This window comes from Eschrichtius robustus, chromosome 9, assembly GCF_028021215.1.
Source record: "Eschrichtius robustus isolate mEscRob2 chromosome 9, mEscRob2.pri, whole genome shotgun sequence".
In the NCBI taxonomy this organism is placed as follows: Eukaryota; Metazoa; Chordata; class Mammalia; order Artiodactyla; family Eschrichtiidae; genus Eschrichtius; species Eschrichtius robustus.
This window is the reverse complement of record NC_090832.1, coordinates 8,108,940-8,128,181: the sequence shown is the minus strand read 5'-3', so window position 1 is coordinate 8,128,181 and position 19,242 is coordinate 8,108,940. Positions and strand designations below refer to the sequence as shown.

General features: G+C 44.3%; 1 protein-coding gene across 1 annotated transcript in view; it reads right to left on the bottom strand.

The window, feature by feature from the left end:
- SOD2 (superoxide dismutase 2) overlaps positions 1 to 19,242 on the bottom strand; it is a 35,576-nt gene that overhangs the window by 16,034 nt on the left and 300 nt on the right. The window lies entirely within an intron of this gene.

The window sequence follows — 19,242 nt, the reverse complement described above, 5'->3', positions numbered from 1 at the left end:
TTGTGTCCCCCCCATATTCATGTGTTGAAGTCCTAACCTCCAGTACCTTAGAATGTGGCCATATTTGGAGACAGCCTTTTTTTCTGTATCAGGCACTTTTTTATTTTTTTAAATTTATTTTTAATTTAATTTTTATTTTATACTGGAGTATAGTTGATGTACAATGTTGTGTTACTTTCACGTGTACAGCAAAGTGATTCAGTTATACATATACATTTATCCATTCTTTTTCAGATTCTTTTCCCATATAGGTTATTACAGAGTATCGAGTAGAGTTCCCTGTGCTACACAGTAGGTCCTTGTCGGTTATCTATTTTATATATAGTAGTGTGTTTATGTTAACCCCAAACTCCCAGTCTATCCCTCCCTGCCCCACCATACTAAGTGAAGTAAGTCAGACAGAGAAAGACAAATATCATATGATATCACTTATATGTGGAATCTAAAAAAAATGATACAAATGAACTTACAAAACAGAAACAGACTCACAGGCTTAGAAAACAAACTTATGGAGACAGAGCCTTTAAAAAGGTAGTTAAGGTAAAATGAGAGCACTGGCGTGAGCCCTAAACTAGTGTGACTGGTGTCCTTACAAAAAGGGGATAAGGACACAGACACACACAGGCCACGTGAAGACACAGCAAGCAGGAGGCCATCTACAAGCCAAGGCGAGAGACCTGAGAAGAAACCAACTCTGCCAACACCTTGATCTCAGACTCCCAGCCTCCAGAATTGTGAGGAAATAAATCTCTGTTGTTTAAGCCACCCGGTCTGTGGTGTTTTGCTATGGCAACCCAAGCAAACTAATACAGCAGGTCAGTAGTTTCTGTACAGCAATCTGGTTATCAAAATGTCAGCCACTGTGGAGTTTATCATGGCAATCACAGGGTCTCCTTCCCACCTGGGACTCCCGCTGGCCCTCCCCTCTCCTTCAGAGGCTGGCTGCACCCACCTGCAGGGGGAGGAAGGGGAGTCTGCACTCCGGAGGGATGGCCCTTCTCAGCGGGCTCCCACCTAGGTGTCATCTGGCCCCAGGTCCTAGCGACGCCAGCTCCAGCCACAAGGGGCCGAGGGAGAAGAAGTGCGATCTCTCTTGGCCTGACTCAACTCCATTTTAACGGTCCCCACATACGGCGAGTTTTTGTAAAAGGAGACATGTCTGTTTCAGCCTCACCCCGATTGGCTCTCTGCCACAGACCCCCTGCCCCTGCCCGGGCTGGACCATGCCTCTGTTTGGCCCCCGGCCCCTGTTCCGGGTGAATGCTCCCTTGACCAGTCGTGCAGCGCCCAGGGCGGTCTGGTTCATGCTTCCTCACCACGCTCCCTTTAAGACCAGCTGGTGCCCACACCTTCAGAAACGTGGTGACGAAGAGTGGGCTCTGAGGACTTCCCTGACGGTCCAGTGGTTAGGACTCCAGGCTTCCACTGCAGGGGGCACGGTTCAATTGCTGGTCGGGGAACTAAGATTCCACATGCCAAGCGGCATGGCCAAAAAAGAAAGAAAGAAAAGTGGGCTCTGGTGTCCAAGTTCACCCTCAATGAACAAGCTGCATACACCCCCTGACCCCCTTTCTCCAAGGGCGTGAGGGGGGAGCAAAACCGGGAAGGGTCAAGCCCAACACTCTGTCAAAGCCCGAGGCAGCTCTTATTTCTCCTCAGTCCCTCTTCTGTATTTCCTGGTGGGAAAAGCTGCCAAATCTGCCCAGCCCGCCCAGAACAAGAGCCTTTCCACCTCTGGTCCAGGCTTCGGGGATTTCATAATCTTGCTTTCAGTAGCAGCTGCCGCTATGAACTGAGCCGGAGGGCAGCTGAGAATGGATTTCAATCAGTGCTTTCAAATCCATGTTCTACTGCTGCTCACCAAACAACCCTGCCTGGACTGCCCTCTGGGCGCTAAGCCTGCTACGAGCTCGGCTGTGGGACGAGCCATCGTCCTCACCCTCGGGAGCTCTGTCAGTCCTGCGGAGCCTGTCACCCAGGAAGGACAGTGGTGTCTGGGGGTGCTGACAGGAAGGCCTGAGGCCACTCACAGACTGGAGACTGGGGTCAAAGGCCAGAACCTAGAGAGCAGGGGGTTCAACCTCAACCTCAGCGCTGCTGACACTTTGGACCAGGTAACTCTCCCGCTGTGAGGGCTGTCCTGCGTATTGTAGGCTATTCACCTGCCGCCCGGCCACTCCACACTAGATGCCGGTAGCCCTCACCCCCCTCCACTAGTGACAACAAAAATGCCTCAAGCGTGGCCAAATGTTTCTTGGGTGCCAAGTCATCCCAGTTGAGAACCACTGTCCTAGAGGTAAAACTACTAACAAAAACGTCAAACCAAGTGAGTTAGTCGGCAAAGAGATGCCAGATCACAGAAAGCAAGGTTGAGGAATAGAATGAGGGACCAAGAAGGACTCAGAAGGAGATCAGAGAGGTCCAGGCGCCAGGTGGGTGATGCACTGGGCACAGCTGGCCCGTTGCATGGGGTGCTACCCCAGCCCTTCCGTGTTCAAGTCTTCTCAGCCTCAATACAGTCCTGGCCTGAAGCTTGGTCTGATGAGCTTACAATTAGTAGCAAGACAAATAACTTCTAAGGGAGATTAAAGAAGTTTTTAGTAACTGTTACTAAGGAAAACATAGTTGGAGAAAACCTATAAATTGGAGCAAAGTTAGGCTGAATGATGACAACAATCTGGGAAAGAATGTGTGTACCTGCAAAAAAAGAAAAACATACACCATCACCCACAAGCTTCTCAATCAACAGGGTAAAGACAGTTGTGAAAAATTACTAATGTCCTTTGGGAGGCATTATTTGAGCAGCTGTGAGCAAAACATTGGGGCATTGGGCAAAGTGGGAAAACAGGACAGTGAACCAGATTTTCTTTCTCTTTCCCTTTCGTTCTTTCTTTCCTTTCTTTCTCCTTCTTTCCTTCCTTTCTCTCTCTCTCTCCCCCTCCCTCCCTCTCTCTTTCTTTCTTTCTTGACATCAATGGTTTAATGGAAGGGGGAGGGAAGCAAGGTCCTGGAGCAACACCCCACGGTGTTCGGCAGGACATGGAGGCAGCCTTCACTCCCAGGAGGAAGGGGAGATTACCAGTTATAGGGGAACTGACTTCAGGTGGGCTCATTAGTTACCAGGGAAACCAGCAGAGGGGCAAGCCCCTCACCACCCCTTTGATAAGAATAATCACCAGCTGGGGCCTGGGGCTAGTAGTAGGAAGGTCAGTCATGTGAGTAGGTGTAGGTGAAGCAGGCCCTGGTCGAGCAGGGGATGGACGAGAGCAAGAGAACAGCCATCCTGAGTGGCCTGGCCACACGCTCCACCCCTACGTACCCTGCACGGCCCTTATGATCTTGGTCCACTCCCCTTCCGCGACATCCCTGGGGTCAGGTATGTAGGGGACACTGCAACCAGATACCACAATACAATACAGACAGCAGCAGCCAAGGAGTATCAAGGGTAAGATACCTAGTATGCTCAGAACAGTCATTTGCCAGGATGTGGGCAAATTTTGGAGCCAAGCGCTTACTGGGTCAATGGAAAGGGAGTCAATGGCAGCAGTATCCTGTCCAGTTATAAGGAAGGTAAGGCCACCCCTGGTTTTCCCAAACCCAGAGCCACCTCCATAGGGAGGGGAAGGCCTGGCTTCAAAAGAAACATTCTGCTGCATGGCACAGCCAAGAAAATAAACAAGTAAATAAAAGAAACATTCTGGTGGCCTAGCCAGGGGTCAGCAGTCACAGTACAGATCTGTCACCCCATGCTATGTTGAGTGCCATTAGGGGTGGACCCATTAGGTCTTTCCAGACCAAAAAAACAGTTAATCCCACTAGTTGGACTTGTGTGTCCAGAAGCCAGACTATTCCATCCACTCCACACAGCATATCCTCGGGGGGCTCACGGGCAGTCAGTGGTACAGCAACATTTGCCAGCGGGGGTCCTTCTGACGTACTGGCACGCGGGACAGGAAGACGGTGAGAGTCTTTCTCCCCCGCTGCCTGCAGTCTCCACATAGTCAGTCACAGTGGCTGAGTCATGGAAGTCCAGAGGAGGACGACAGTGCCAGCTGGCTGAGGACCCAGGAATTAGACTCATTCCGCAGTGAGGCCAGCCCAGCTAGGGATGAAATGTAAGACATCTAACCGGCACAACAAAACCAAATTTCCAATTAGGCGAAAACCAACAGGAAAACCACCACACATAATAATAATAATAAATTAATAATAACAACAATAGCTATTGTTTACTGAGCACCTACATACCAGAATCTTTACTAACTGGTTTTGTTTACGGGTTTTTTTTTTTGCCACACCAGGTGGCATGTGGGATCTTACTTCCCCGACCAGGGATCGAACCCGTGCCCCCAGAATTGGCAGGCGGAGTCTTAACCACTGCGCCACTAGGGAATCCCCCTAATTGATTTTGTTTAACTCTCATGAACAGTTTACCAATTGTTACAAATAAAGAAATGGAGATTCAGAGACATTAAGTAATTTTCCCAAAGTCACTGAGCTAGAAATACAAGATTTAAACCTAGGTCTGTCTGACCGCAAGATCCACGGTTTTTCCACTATACCATGCTGGTTCAGGCAGAATAAATATAGTAGAAGCTTTTTAATAGACAGTCCATTTCAACAACTTTCCAGATTAACAGACATTCTCCTGTTCCTCTGTAGAGCATTCGGACAGATGCCCATGGCCCACGAATGATCAGGGCCAGAGCATTCACCACTGCCCCCAACAGTTTGAGTCACCTTACCAAGAGTCAGGTGTATTTGCTCCCAAAACAGATTCACGTCTAGTCTTATTTACTAGTTATTGAAATTATGTAATTTAATTAAGTACTCTGTAAACTGATAAAATATGAGTGTGAAAAGAAAGGAAGTTATTTTAATGAAAACTAAATTGAATGCTTTGAGAAGATAATAAAGGTGAGCCACTAAAAATAATCGCTGTTCACTTAGATGTGGGCAAAACAAGTATACAACATTGGGAAAATCATGAAACAGTTAAAGGAACAGATTGCTGTTTAGGTGCCTAAGTTCCCACTCCACTTCAGAGAACTGAAAATGGAAATCACAGGCCATGCATCAATTCTGTCTCTTCATTCGAAAAGTACTGAATGAATATGCATTTGCTTGTTTAAATTAAAATGCATTGTTGGGACTTCCCTGGTGGCGCAGTGGTTGAGAATCCGCCTGCCAATGCAGGGGACACAGGTTCGAGCCCTGGTCCGGGAAGATCCTACATGCCTGGGAGCAACTAAGCCCATGCGCCACAGCTACTGAGCCTGTGCTCGAGAGCCCGGGAGCCACAACTACTGAGCCCACGTGCCTAGAGCCCGTGCTCCGCAACAAGAGAAGCCACCGCAATGAGAAGCCTGCGCACCACAAGGAAGAGTAGCCCCCGCTCGCCGTAACTAGAGAAAGCCCACACACAGCAACAAAGACCCAACACAGCCAAAAATAAATAAATAGAATAATAATAAATAAAATGCATTGTTTAAGGTAATTGTGTGACATTTTATTGACTCCAACTTTTTTTTTAATTAATTAATTTATTTGGCTGCGTCGGGTCTTAGTTGCGGGACACGGGATATTCATTGCAGCATGCAGGCTTCTCTCTAGTTGTGGCGCGTGGGCTCCAGAGCGCACGGGCTCGGTAGTTGCGGCACACAGGCTTAGTTGCCCCGTGGCATGTGGGATCTTAGTTCCCCAAACAGGGATCGAACGTGCATCCCCTGAACTGGAAGGCGGATTCTTAACCACTGGACCACCAGGGAGGTCCCTAGAAGTATAACTGATTTACAATATTGTGTTTGTTTCAGGTATACAGCAAAGTGATTCAGTTACATATGAAAAAATATATATATATACATACACAAATATATCTTTTTCAGATTCTTTTCCATTATAGGTTATTACAAGATATTGAGTATAGTTTCCTGTGCTATACAATAGGTCCTTGTTGTTTATCTATTTTATATATAGTAGTGTGTATCTGTTAATCCAGAACTCCTAATTTATCCTCCCCACACATTCCCTTTAGTAACCATAAGTTTTTTTTCTATGTCTGTGTGACTCCAACTTTTTCGATCACACGGAAGAAGACTTTCATCTATTAGTGCTAAATGAAGAACAAATGTCTCTGTGACCGCACTTTGGAAGTTGTGTTTAAAGGTCTGGTCTTTGGGACGTAATGTCCATTTTGTTAAAATTTGAGTTTCCATTGGCCTGGTTTTCTTTTAGATTCAGCCTAAACTTTTCAAGTCCAAGGCAGAGATTTGGGTTTCTTTTCTTGTTTCCCTGGATCACGATGCAGTCCCTCAGTTTTCAGACTGAACTCCAAGTGAGAAATCCTCAGCATCAGGATGGTCTCCAAAACCAGGAGAGAAAGAGTCCACTTTAAACAACTGCCAGGCAAGACAGTGGTAGTCAGGGAAGACCCCCCCACACACGAATCCCCCCACTCCACCACCACGAACAGTACCAGAACCTCCACATTCCTGCAGCTCGATCTCTGGAGAAGTCTGAAGCCACAATGCGCTTGCTAGAAGGGGAGAAGCGCAAGAACAAGGAGGGAAACTTAACACCCACCAGCTTCCCACCTCTTTCTTTCACTGCGGGCTGCTGGCTTCCTACAGGCTTGTGCTGAAGGAGGCAAAGTCCCAACTTTAAATCAGAGTTTTATGACACAGGACTGGCCATTTACAGTAGTGCCTATGTTCTGACTTTAAGTGATTTTATGACTTTTTATTACCTAAGAATTTTTTTTAAAGTGGTCATGGGGCCAGCACTTTGGTCCAGGGGCAAGGAAAAAAGCAAGTCCACCAGGCCAATATAATGACACAATTGGGGACAAAAAGAAAGTCACTTTATGACCACATACTATGAGTCATTGTTACTCAATGTGATGGTAACACATCAATGCTACATCTACCAGAAATCCTCCCGTATTTCTGGCCTTTGAGTGGCCTTCAGATTTCCAGCACTAATCTGGATTTTTTTCCCCATGAGTGTGTCCCATGAGTCATTTTGGTGCAATTTTAGAGGAGAAACTTTGCTCATGCCAGCATCTTGCCTAAGAGTACCCATCCCCAATCAGCCCAAATGTGACCTTTAAATTTATAAAGGAGTATGCGAAGTTATAACTTAGATTCTTCTAGACATTTAATGGCTTCCTGAGTTGTTTTCAAACATTTCTTGAAATTCCTTTAGAAGACTATTAGTAAGGGTAGCACTAGCTGTTCTGACAGACAAACTCCCACTTCTCCAGGGTTTCCATTACACAGTCCAGTGTGCATGTTCCTGCCTTCCTCTCCATCAGCGGGCAGATGGGAAAGAGCATGAGGAAGGTTGTAATGGGCCCAGCCTGGAAGTCCCATACATCCCCTCTGCCCACATACCATTCTCTGCTCAGCCACACGCCACATCTGACTGTAAGAGAAGCAGGGCCACGTAGCTGACCTCCGTGACAAGGAAGAGGAGGAAATGGGCTTGGTGGGTATTTAACAGGTGTCTGTCACACACACAAATACATATATTAAGCATTCTCTAACTGGTAATTGTAATAAGTGTTAAGATGTCAATATTCACAGGATACCAAGAAATATGATGATAATTCTATTAGTCACTTTCTAAAGACTTTAGATATGCAATCAATGCACACTTGAGTTGAATGCCTAATAGCCAATTGTTACGATCAATGCTCGGTCAACAACAAATAGCACCATCACAGAAGGAACCTTTGAAATTCAAGAATAAATCTGGGGCTTCCCTGTTGGCGCAGTGGTTGGGAGTCTGCCTGCCAATGCAGGGGACACGGGTTCGAGCCCTGGTCTGGGAGGATCCCACGTGCCGTGGAGCGGCTGGGCCCGTGAGCCACAGCTGCTGAGCCTGCGGGTCTGGAGCTTGTGCTCCGCAACAGGAGAGGCCGCGATAGTGAGAGGCCCGCGCACCGCGATGAGGGGTGGCCCCTGCTTGCCGCAACTAGAGAAAGCCCTTGCACAGAAATGAAGACCCAACACAGCCAAAAATAAATAAATAAATAATAAAAATAAAGGAATTCCTTTAAAAAAAAAAGAATAAATCTGAAGTTTTATTCAAAATAAATAAAACTATTCTCTTATTAAAACATTCAGTAGTTGTTCAAATTTAAATTTAAAGTAATTTTAAATACTTGATATTATAATAATTTCTCAGCATGTCAGCTGCTAGATTACCAATGAGGTCATTGCTATACCTCATGACAACTGTCACTGTCAACTGAAGTATAACTGTGTACTTATTATTGCAAGGGTTAAATACCATAATATTTAATGGTGATTGTGAAAGTTAATTATAATCATGCATCTTATGTACAAAGATAATTATTACGAACTTTTAAAAGGTTAAATACATTTGAAGATAGGTTGAAAGTTGTAAGAATATTAAATATTAAGTGGGTAACTTTAGGAAGACTGTTGTATTCTTTTGAGTCAATAAATGTTTATAAGAATTTAAATAATGATATTTAATAAGGGAGGTGTATTTAGCTCCTTTAAAGTTCTTGTATAATGAACATGCATTTATACAACTAACTGATAGAATTTCAGTGAGCACAGAACATAGGAAGATTGTCACCCCATGCTACATCTAGGAACTCTCTAGAGTTTCAAATTAATCTGAACAACACGCCTTGATTATATGGCTGACGTCATTACCCCAGTTGAATATGGTGGTAACCTAAGCTGTTACACAATCACTTCTCCAGCACGAGGTCAGGGATGGCCCAAATGACAGTGAAGATAGCACTTGACTCCAGTTTTCCAAAGGCCAAGGCTTAAGCCAAGTACATAGTGGAGCTTAGAAAAATACCCTGGTCAATGCCATACCGTGGTTTATCCTTTAAAAACTTATTAAATACTTACCTCTTTTTAATGCCTTCTGGTAAGATTCCTATCCAGGAAAAGCACATGTGTCTGCTGGCTTTGATCCTGTATGTATTACTCATTCCCTTTTTCCAATGTCTGAGGCCTGCAAACACTTCCTGGCCCTCACCTGTCCCTTCTTCTAGCAGCTTGGTCCCCTTCTCTGCATCGGGGCTTCTGCCTGGGGTCTTACTGGGGATGTAACTAGCAGGTACCGCCACATGGCTCCCCCTCAGTCCTGCATCACTGCGGAGCCCTGCTCCCAGGATGGGCCTCTGAAAACACTTGTTTGCCTAGACACATCTAACTTTTCCATGCCTTCTGGACATGGCCTTGGACAGCCTGGTTTTCCTTATTAGGAAAGACTCTGGGGACACTGCAGCCCCTCTTACCTTGCCTCCTACCCAAACCTGCCCTCATTACCGTTTGGCTATTCCTCTGTCTGGGGCAGAAGCACTACTCAAACTTATTGGATTGTTTGGCTATATTCAGCATTTATTTCCCAGGAACAAAAACAAAATCCCCTTCCTCTGTATCTAAGGTTTCTTCTGCTGAGAGGGAGACTTATTATTCAGTTCAAGGGTCTGCGGGCAGAAAATAAGGATGTCCCAAATAGAGGACATTTTATCTAAATATCAGTCTGATGAAATTAAACATACTCTAGGTCACACGCTTCGCCGTAGTTGGGCCATTATTTTGCTAAAGGTTTCTATTTTTGCATATGTCCCTAAGGGAAGCCTGTTGTGTACATTTGAGTGGACTCTGAAATCAGCTTAACTTCATCCGAGTTGATTACCCCTTCTTATCTGTGCTGTTATTGAATCTCTGTGCCTCAGCTGTCCCATCTGTCAAACGGGACAAATACAAGCCCTTACTCCTCTAGATGTCTGGTTGTGAGGACTAATGAAACAATGTATGGAAACATCCAGCAAAATGTTGGCCATAGTTTCCCACCTCTCTTTCTGCCTATACTTTCCCCCGTATTTTTTTTCCTCTCCGGAAACCCAGCCAGACCTTGGATTTCCCTGAGCCCCCCACTGGGTGACACATCTCATACAGACTTTTCCCATCCCAAGAGGGACGAGCCCAGCTTTGAACTGGAACATTCTAGCACATTCCATCTGGGCTTCATCAGTCCCTTCTCCTGACTGCACACCCCCGCCTGCCTCCCCAGGTTGGGCTTGGTTAGTGATTTAACAACCCACATTGACTTGGCTTTGACCGAGGGCTTGGAAGCACAGTATTTACGTTTACATTTTTTGCTTTTGGTTCATCACTAGGTGGTGCTCTTTCCCAGAGTACTATAAAGCACTTCCTCTTTTGCAATTTGTTGAAAAGTTGTACCAAATGACTCTGATTCCAGTGCCAAGGTTGTGGGGTAATCCAGCCCTGGTGTCTTCTCCAATTAATCACATCCAGGCTCACTGGGGTTTAGATCAGAAGCCTTTGCAGGAGTAAATGGTGGAGACAGTGGCTGCTGTCTGAAGGTTCTGTCTTGCTGGGCTGCCCCTTCCCTGGTCCTTTGGTTATAGGGAGCAGGCTTTTGTTGGGGCAGCATGTTTTGTCTGTACCTGTTGTTTTTCCCAGATTGCCTGCTTCTGGGGTTTATGAAGCAAAAACAAAGCCCAGGGTCCTGAGGTCCCCAGCCAATGTGCTTGGTTGTGGTTGTTTCACATGTAATGTCTGGGATATTAAGTTGTGCTTAGACAGAGTAACATGGAAAAGTCTGTCTACTCCATTTCTCCAGAGGTGGAACTCTCCCGGAATTGTATTAGTGAAACCGAGTCTCCCTAAAACTGCGTTCCCCTGCTGAGTTCATGATTAATCTCTCTATCCCAAACTTTATTGCCTTGCTTGTCTCCTCTGACCTCAATTCCTTTCTTGTCTCCTCCAATCTCCATCCTGCGCTAACTGAACACTAACCAACCAGAGTCAGATGCCTGAGATTGCTGTATCAATAACGTCGTTAATGTACTAAAGTTGTAGTAGATCTTATCATCAACGTACAAACTCGGGTTGTTTCTCTGGGGCAAGATGAGCTCACAGACCCCGGAGCCACGGACCACCTGGCCAGGGAATGGTAAAGCGCAGACATCCTGGCTCCTAAAACCACGATTAGGAAACGTCACAAGTCTACAGCCATACCACCCTGAATGCGCCCGGTCACGTCTCGTCAGAAATGTCACAAAACGATGATTAATCCCAGTTTCTTTGTTCTTCCCCTTTAAAACATCCCTAACTCAAAGTCCAAGACAGAGTGGACCTGAGGCTTGTCTCCCACTCCCTTGCCTGATACCCTGCAAATAAGCCCTTACTTTGCTGCAAACACCCACTATCAGAGTTGGGCTTTCTGCACTGCGGCCACACGAGCCCTTGCTCAGTTACATTAGAAAAGGGCTTGCTTCCTGTGTGCAAGATGGTTTTGATGGGCGGCAGGGAACCAACTAGGACAAAAGATGAAGGCCTGGACTTGGCTGGCAGCACCAGACACAGATGAGTGGGATAGAGGAAAATAGTTAGGAGGTTAATAAAGGCAGGAAAGAGCAATGAAGATAAGTCTGCAATTGTTCCTAACAGACATCTGTAGCAGGTGGTCAGCATGGTCAGTATTAGAACAACTGCCCAGAGTCCAGTGCACTTCTCTGGCAGAAGCACAGATCTGCAGTTTGTCTTGGGGAATCGGGCATATGGTTTCCAGATGGACTGTCTCCTGAGCTAGTAGGTCTTTAATTGGTGGGGAATATAGAGCTTTCCTTTCTAAAAATTAGAAGAGGTTTCACTGAGTGTTCGACCCAACAGAATTTACCTGTTGCTCCCATAGGTTAAACACAGTTTGTGAGCATCAGAGCAAACAGAATAGTATTTTGAAAAGTTCTGAATATAAGGTTCTCCAAGCTCCTTATATTTTTAATGTACCTAGGTCTGTGTCTTGTAAAGTCTGATTTTCTGGAAGTGAATGATGGAATTGAAATGTCTGCTTTATCGCACTGCTGAACAATGAGGGCTGTAGTCATAAAGTAATGTCAAAACAACAATAAAGCAAAATGTTGCAGGAAGGATAATTATTTTGATGCGTGGGTTCAGTAAAGGAAACGCAATTCATATCTTAAGACTTTGAACAGTCAACTCTCTGCAGGTAAATTCCTTTATTTTATACATATATATATATATATATATTCCTTAGAAAAACCTAGCTTTGTTGGTAATTTTCCATTTTCTTTAACTTGTTTATCATGTAAATATGCTTTTTCTCTGTGTAAGTCAGGATGTGTTTGGCAATGGGTAACAGGAATCCTGATGGACAGTGGTTTCAAATATAAGGACATTCCTATTTTACTTCATAAAAAGCCCAACAGCTGGCAGTCCCTGGGTTGGTTTGGAAGCTTACCAATGTCATCCAGGACCCAGGGACTTTCCACCCTCTACTCTGCCTTCTTAGCAGGCTGGCTTCTGTTTTCCCACCTGGTACGTCACGGTCATAAGATGGTTTCTACACATACAAGCGTCACAGCCCCTCCCAGCCAGTTAAGAGACAAGAAGGGAGGGGGAAAAAAGCACCTTCTCCTCATGCACATCTCTCTTGTCATGGAGGAAACTCTTTCTCAGAAGCCCCAGGAGATAGCCGCTGGTCCTGGCCAGAACTGGTCAACTGGCCAATTCTGCCTGCAGGAAGACTGGGCGCCACTATTTGGTAAAGACCACGATGCCCACAATTGACCAGGGTTCTCAGCAGGGGCATCCTGCCCCCCCAGAGGGACTGGACATATAGAGGGGGCACTTTTGGTTGTCACACAAAAAGAAAGGTGCTACTGGCATTTAGTGAGTTAGTCTAGGGATGTTAAATGTCCTAAGATGCACAGTACACTTTTACACACACACAAAGATTTGTCTTACTCAAAATACCAATAGCATTCCTACTGAGAAACATTGGCTCATAGCATCCATAATTCATCTCATGGGCTGATGACTCAAACACAGTGAGGGGACCAAGAGCAAGAACATGGCTCCCAGCAGTGGTGCCATGGTACCCTGGTGGAAGGTGGAAGGAGGATGGCGTTGCTTAGTCATGCTGGCACACTGAATCCTTCTCAGAAAGCACTGTTATTTACAATGAATGGAGATCAAGACAGGGAAATTATCTCCAAGGGTCACCTTTATTTTTCCTAGTGAAAGGACTTCCTAGTAACTGGACAAGCCTGTTTCCAAGAACAGGTGAGTCTGAATTCCCCACACCTCTAGTATCTCTGCTCCCTGCTCCCACCAAGGATTCAGAATGATTGAAACCCAAATATATAGCTACTATTTGGGAGATAAAATCTCTTTGAAGACTGTACTTAATACAATAATGGCAGGTATCTAGTGAATATCTCTTGGGTATATGACAAATATATTGATTCAAAACAATACAAGGAAGCAAAGCCTGGAAAAGTGTTCAGCCTTATATTCAAAGGGATAGGTACAATGAAACAGCATTTTAAAAATAGTACTAGTGGGACTTCCCTGGTGGCACAGTGGTTAAGAATCCACCTGCCAATGCAGGGGACACGGGTTCAATCCCTGGTCCCACGTGCCACGGTACAACTAAGCCCGTGCACCACAACTACTGAGCCCACGTGCTGCAACTACTGATGCCCGCACACCTAGAGCCCGTGCTCCACAGCAAAAGCCACCACAATGAGAAGCCTGCGCACTGTATCGAAGAGTAACCCCCGCTTGCTGCAACTAGAGAAAGCCCGCACACAGCAACAAAGACCCAACACAGCCAAAAATAAATAAATTGATTATAATAAATAAAAAATAAATACATAAAATTTTTTTAAATATATAAAAAATAGTACTAGTAAAAATTATGATAGAAATCTAATCATATATAATTTTTTAGAGTACCTGTGGAGTTCTTTGTGGTCTCCAAAGACAAAGAAGAGTAATCACCATTAGCTTTTTTTTTAGTAAATTTATTTATCTTATTTATTTTTATTTTTGGCTGTGTTGGGTCTTTGCTGCTGTGTGCAGGCTTTCTCTAGTTGCGGCGAGCGGGGGCTACTCTTCGATACAGTGCGCAGGCTTCTCATTGCGGTGGCTTTTGTTGCGGAGCATGGGCTCTAGGTGCATGGGCTTCAGTAGTTGTGGCACATGGGCTCAGTAGTTGTGGCACACGTGCTCAGTAGTTGTGGGGCACGGGCCCAGCTGCTCTGTGGCATGTGGGATCTTCCTGGTCCAGGGCTTGAACCCGTGTCCCCTGCATTGGCAGGCGGATTCCCAACCACTGCACCACCAGAGAAGCCCCTGAACACTATCAGCTTTAATGGTGATTACAAAATGTAAGTATTAACTAAGTCTGAAAGATTAGGTAGATTGGGTTGGCATATTGCATTGCTGTTCACAGAAAAACTTTGTAAGAAAGTCAATGTAGAACCCACCAGCTTAGAAAATCAGTCTACAAACCTTGGTTTAGCTCCCGTATCTGTAAAACCACAAATCTCTACATCTGAACACACAATAAGCTAAACAAATAATGTCTCTAAAGCTATTGCTAGTGAGGAATGGCAGATAATCTGGTAAGGAAGACTGGAAAGAGCACTGCAGACAGAAAGAAAGGATGGAGCAAAGGTACTGACTCACGGAAGAGCATGATATGCTCAGGGTCATGATCACACCAGCTCTAAGCTCAGGAGAGTGGCTGTGAATCACTGCTACTTCTCCAAGCACCAATTCTGTCCATCTCCAGGCTCCCTAGACTTCTTGGGTGCCAAGGACAAAAGCTAGACTTACTGCAAATACCTTTTTTCTTTTGTTCCTCTGGTCTCCCTATTAACATTTTATTAGGTGGCTCCTAAATCAAAGTAGTAGGAATACAGGTTGTAGGCTAAGTAGCAGGTGATGGGAGAGAAGTGGCCAATTCACTTAAATCAATCGAAATCAACAGTATGTGCCATTTAAAACAAAAACATGTAAGTAACTTTCTTCATCCTTTGATATCTCATTTGAAATTGTAGCTTGAACCTCGGCAGATACTGACACGGAGGACTGTGCTAGGCCTAACTCAGGTGCTCAATAAATATTTATTGTTTATAGTTTCACAAAGTTTTGGGGGGAATAATTAATTTGGTAGCATCGTTAGATTTGCACTACTACCCTTTCTCCCGTATTTTCTGTAAATTGGAGGTTGTCCTACTATTTCAGATTCTAAATTTGACCAGTGCAGGTGGTGACCACCAGATGGCTCTACTATACAAGTGTGTTCCCTTTACAATTAGATTAATAACCTGTGGAGTGATATTTTGGTGCCACATGAATACTCCCATTTCCCAGCAATCTGTCATCTAAAAGTTTTATTATTTTTTTAACATCTTACAGTTTTGTCAGTTATATTTCATTAAAGCTGGGGGTGGGAGGAAATTGTTCAACTGGTTTTAGAGAAACAAGATTCAAATTCTTATTCTATGAATACACCTTCAGAAGAATTTTCTTATTCACCTTCATAAGAATTTTAAAAATTGATTTTTTCCAAATTAATTTGGACCCTTCTGTTCTTTAGACTTTAAGTGACACCACAAAACTAACAAGAGAAAAGATCGTTTTAATGACGTGCAGAGTTTCCATTCATTCAACAAAGGTACGTTGAGCATCGACGATGCAGCAGGCCCTGACCCGGGCACTTGAGCTATAACTTTACAGCACAGTCCCCTGTGAAAAGTGGGAATGCACCTGCCCCATCTGACTGAGATATGGCCAGGAATTAGCCATGATTTGCAGAGGGGCGGCCTGTCAACACGTAAGGGTTTTTTTAAATAATAATTTTAAAAATATATTTATTTATTTATCTTATTTATTTTTATTTTTGGCTGTGTTGGGTCTTTGTAGCTGCGCACGGGCTTTCTCTAGTTGCGGCGAGCGGGGGCTACTCTTCGTTGCGGTGCGCGGGCTTCTCATTGCGGTGGCTTCTCTTGTTGCGGAGCACGGGCTCTAGAACGCGGGCTCAGTAGTTGCGGCTCACGGGCTCCAGAGCACAGGCTCAGTAGTTGTGGCGCATGGGCTTAGCTGCCCCGCGGCATGTGGGATCTTCCCGGACCAGGGCTGGAACCCGTGTCCCCTGCATTGGCAGGTGGATTCTTAACCACTGTGCCCCCAGGGAAGTCCCACATAAAGTTTTTAAAGTCCATTAATAATCCTTGCCTGCATCAATTCTTTCTTTAGGACTTGCATAATAGTTACCTTCTAATTACATCATTTATTCTATATTTATTTGCTAGCACCCTATTGTAAAGAAGAGTTTTTCCTCAACCACCCAGAGTGAACCACAATTTTCCTTTTTTAAAAAAGGCAGGGCAAACACTATATTTCCTTTTAATAACTAATTTTCAGAGTAAGAAGCTGGTGTGATAGCCATTTCCAGTGATGGAAAAACAGTCCCCCTTTGTCTCTCATCAAGTGTAACTATAGAGTCACACATTTTTATCTATTCAGTATTTATAGTCAATTGTAGTCATTTTCTTTTTGATGCTAAAACTTGCCTTAAATTTGGCCTGTGGGAGACCCTTCAAGCTGGTTCCTGTGTCTTTTAAAAATTTACTTCTGGGGACTTCCCGGGCGGTCCAGTGGTACTAAGATCCCACATGCCACGGGGCATGGCCAAAATAAATAAAGAAATAAAAATAAAAATTTACTTCTGACGACTGAATATACAAAAGGACATGGCCAGACCACAAATGAAACAAGAATTCTGACCCACAACCTGCAACAGCATGCCCAGGAAACCAATCCCCTCAGCTCCGATAACCAGCCCCAGAATCCAGCCTGCTGTAAGTCACACTTGGAGGAAGTCAGATCGCTATCACAAGTAACAATCCAGGAAGATAAACAATGACGTATAACAATCAGCTCAAAACGGCCAGGACTTGATTTAAGATCTGACTGCTTCTCTAATTTTTGTCCCCACTTTCAACTCAGAACCAACGAGAGAAAGCCGAATATGCAGCCCTATCCAACCGCATAGAACGCCTTGCTTCTTGCTAGCCATCTCCAGCTCCTCTGTGCCAACAGCCTCCAACAGGGCACACCTGAAGCCCTTCTTTTTTCCACGGTGAAGGCTTCCCACTCCTCTGCTTGCCTTTGAGTCTCTGCCAAAATGCAAGTGATGATGGTTGACTCTCTTGCTATAGCAAGCTCTGAAGAAACAGCCTTTGCTTTTCTCATTGGGTTGGTCTTCACATGTTACTGAGGTTCATTTACACACACATGAGGGTAAAAGTTATATGAGGTATAATTTACATTAAATGCACTCATTTTAGTGGTACGGTTTCATGAATACTGACAAATGTATATACTGGGTAACCACCATTCTAATCATGATTTACAATATTTTCATCACCCCAAAAAGTTCCCCCATGTTCCTTTCCAACCGATTCCTGCTGTTTTCCACTCCTAGCCAAGCCTAGATTTGACTTCTACCCCTATAGATTAGTTTTGCCTATTCTCCTAAGTCCTGTTGACATATCTTTATTAACCTAAGCACTACCTTTATATTCAGGCACAACAAAATGTCTGACTCATCTTGCACGTTCCCTGCTCAAGAACAGGAATCAGCCAATTCTCCAATGAGCTCTGGTTCTATTTAGTGGAAATGGAATTTAGAAACCATGGCATGGCAAATGTGCTTATTGTTACTGTAAGGCGACCAACCATCCTGTTTGCCTGGGACACTTTCAGCTTTAACACAAAGTGCAGCATCTGGGGAAATCCCCTCAGTCCCTGGGAAACTGGGACAATTGGTCATCACCCTAGTGCTTCTAGGCCCTTTCGGTGCACAGAACTAGTAAATTTACTTTTTAAATCATATGCTCAAATTGATATATCCAATTTAAATGTATTACAGGTTTTTTCTGAACTTCCTTGATCTGATATTTGTACATTTTCTCTTACACTGAAAGTCTTGTACATTAAAAATGAAAATATTTGTATTATCCTACAATATACATACTTTCAAACCACAGCAACAAAATTACCATTAATTATAAACCACTGAGTGAAGCTGAAGATTCCTTTGCAGTTCTTTCTCAACCTTAGAATATATCTCACCACAGATAATTCTCTTAGAGTACTATGTCCAAAAGCCCTGCGGAATTAATTCCTTTCTCTGTGTAACAAGACAGTTGCATTACCAATGTGACTTACAGTTAAGTTTATTTTAATTTGCTATCAACTTTGGGTTTACTTTGTTTCCTTTTCAATGTACTTTTTGGCTATGTAAAACTTCAAAAGTTCAAAGTCAAAGAAGTCTTGCTTTTATTTCTTTCGCCTCCACCTTTCCCCACCACCCTCTATAGGTAACCATTTTTATTGTTTCTAGGATATGCTTCCAATTTTCCACATAGCCTGGGACGCATTTCAAAGCAACACATAAACGGCATCCTCATTCTTTTTTTTTTGGTTGCATTGTATTCCATGTTATGGATGTATGGTGTCTAACCAGTTCCCTATTAATGGACATTTATTTCATAACTTTTGCTATGACACTGCAACAAGTAACGTTGCCTACATGTTGCTTCTGTAAGTGAAGGTGTATTTTCAGAATAAGGTTAGGGTTTGAAGTGGAATTGCAAGACGTAAGAATAAGTGCATATATAATTTTGGTACTCCATAGGGCTTGAATCATTTTCCCATTCCCACCAGAAAATTTACGAGCACTGTTTCTCCACAGCTGTGTAATTTCAACGTGCATTTCCATTATAAGTGAGGACGAACAGACTTTTACGTTTCGCACCATTGCTGGTCTTTTGTGTGAAATGTCTGTTCATGTCCTTGCCCATTTTTCTCTTCGGATTTTGGTCTTTGACCATCTGGAGTATAGTTTAATCTCATCCCTATAAATCACCTCATTCCAGAACACTCCTTTGGGGATAAACGGTTTTGGTAAAACTGGATAAGGGCAGCCCAATCAAAAGATTACCTGACCCCTGTAGGAAGTATGAGACTTGTTTCATGTCTCCCAGGTAACACCATCGGTCTTATGCGACGGTCCGGATGACACACAGCCTTGCGTAAGGGCGTATATTCGAATTAAAAAACTTATATTATCGGGTCCATTAAAACCTCACAAGGTTCGCCTTCCCCTCGCTTCTCCGTTAGCAAGGTGCCCCTAGAGCTGCTGACATAGGTAAAACCTCCACGTACTAGACAATAGCTCCCCGGTTTCGCCTCGAGATTTCAAGGCGGGGACGAACCAAGCGTCCAGGAGGCAGCACTTCCTGACGGAAGAGAGAGCATCGGTTTCCAAATTCTCAAAACTTCAAACAGCGAGGGCTCACGAAGCCTCAACTGACCGGACTCCCCGCCCACGGCGGCGCTC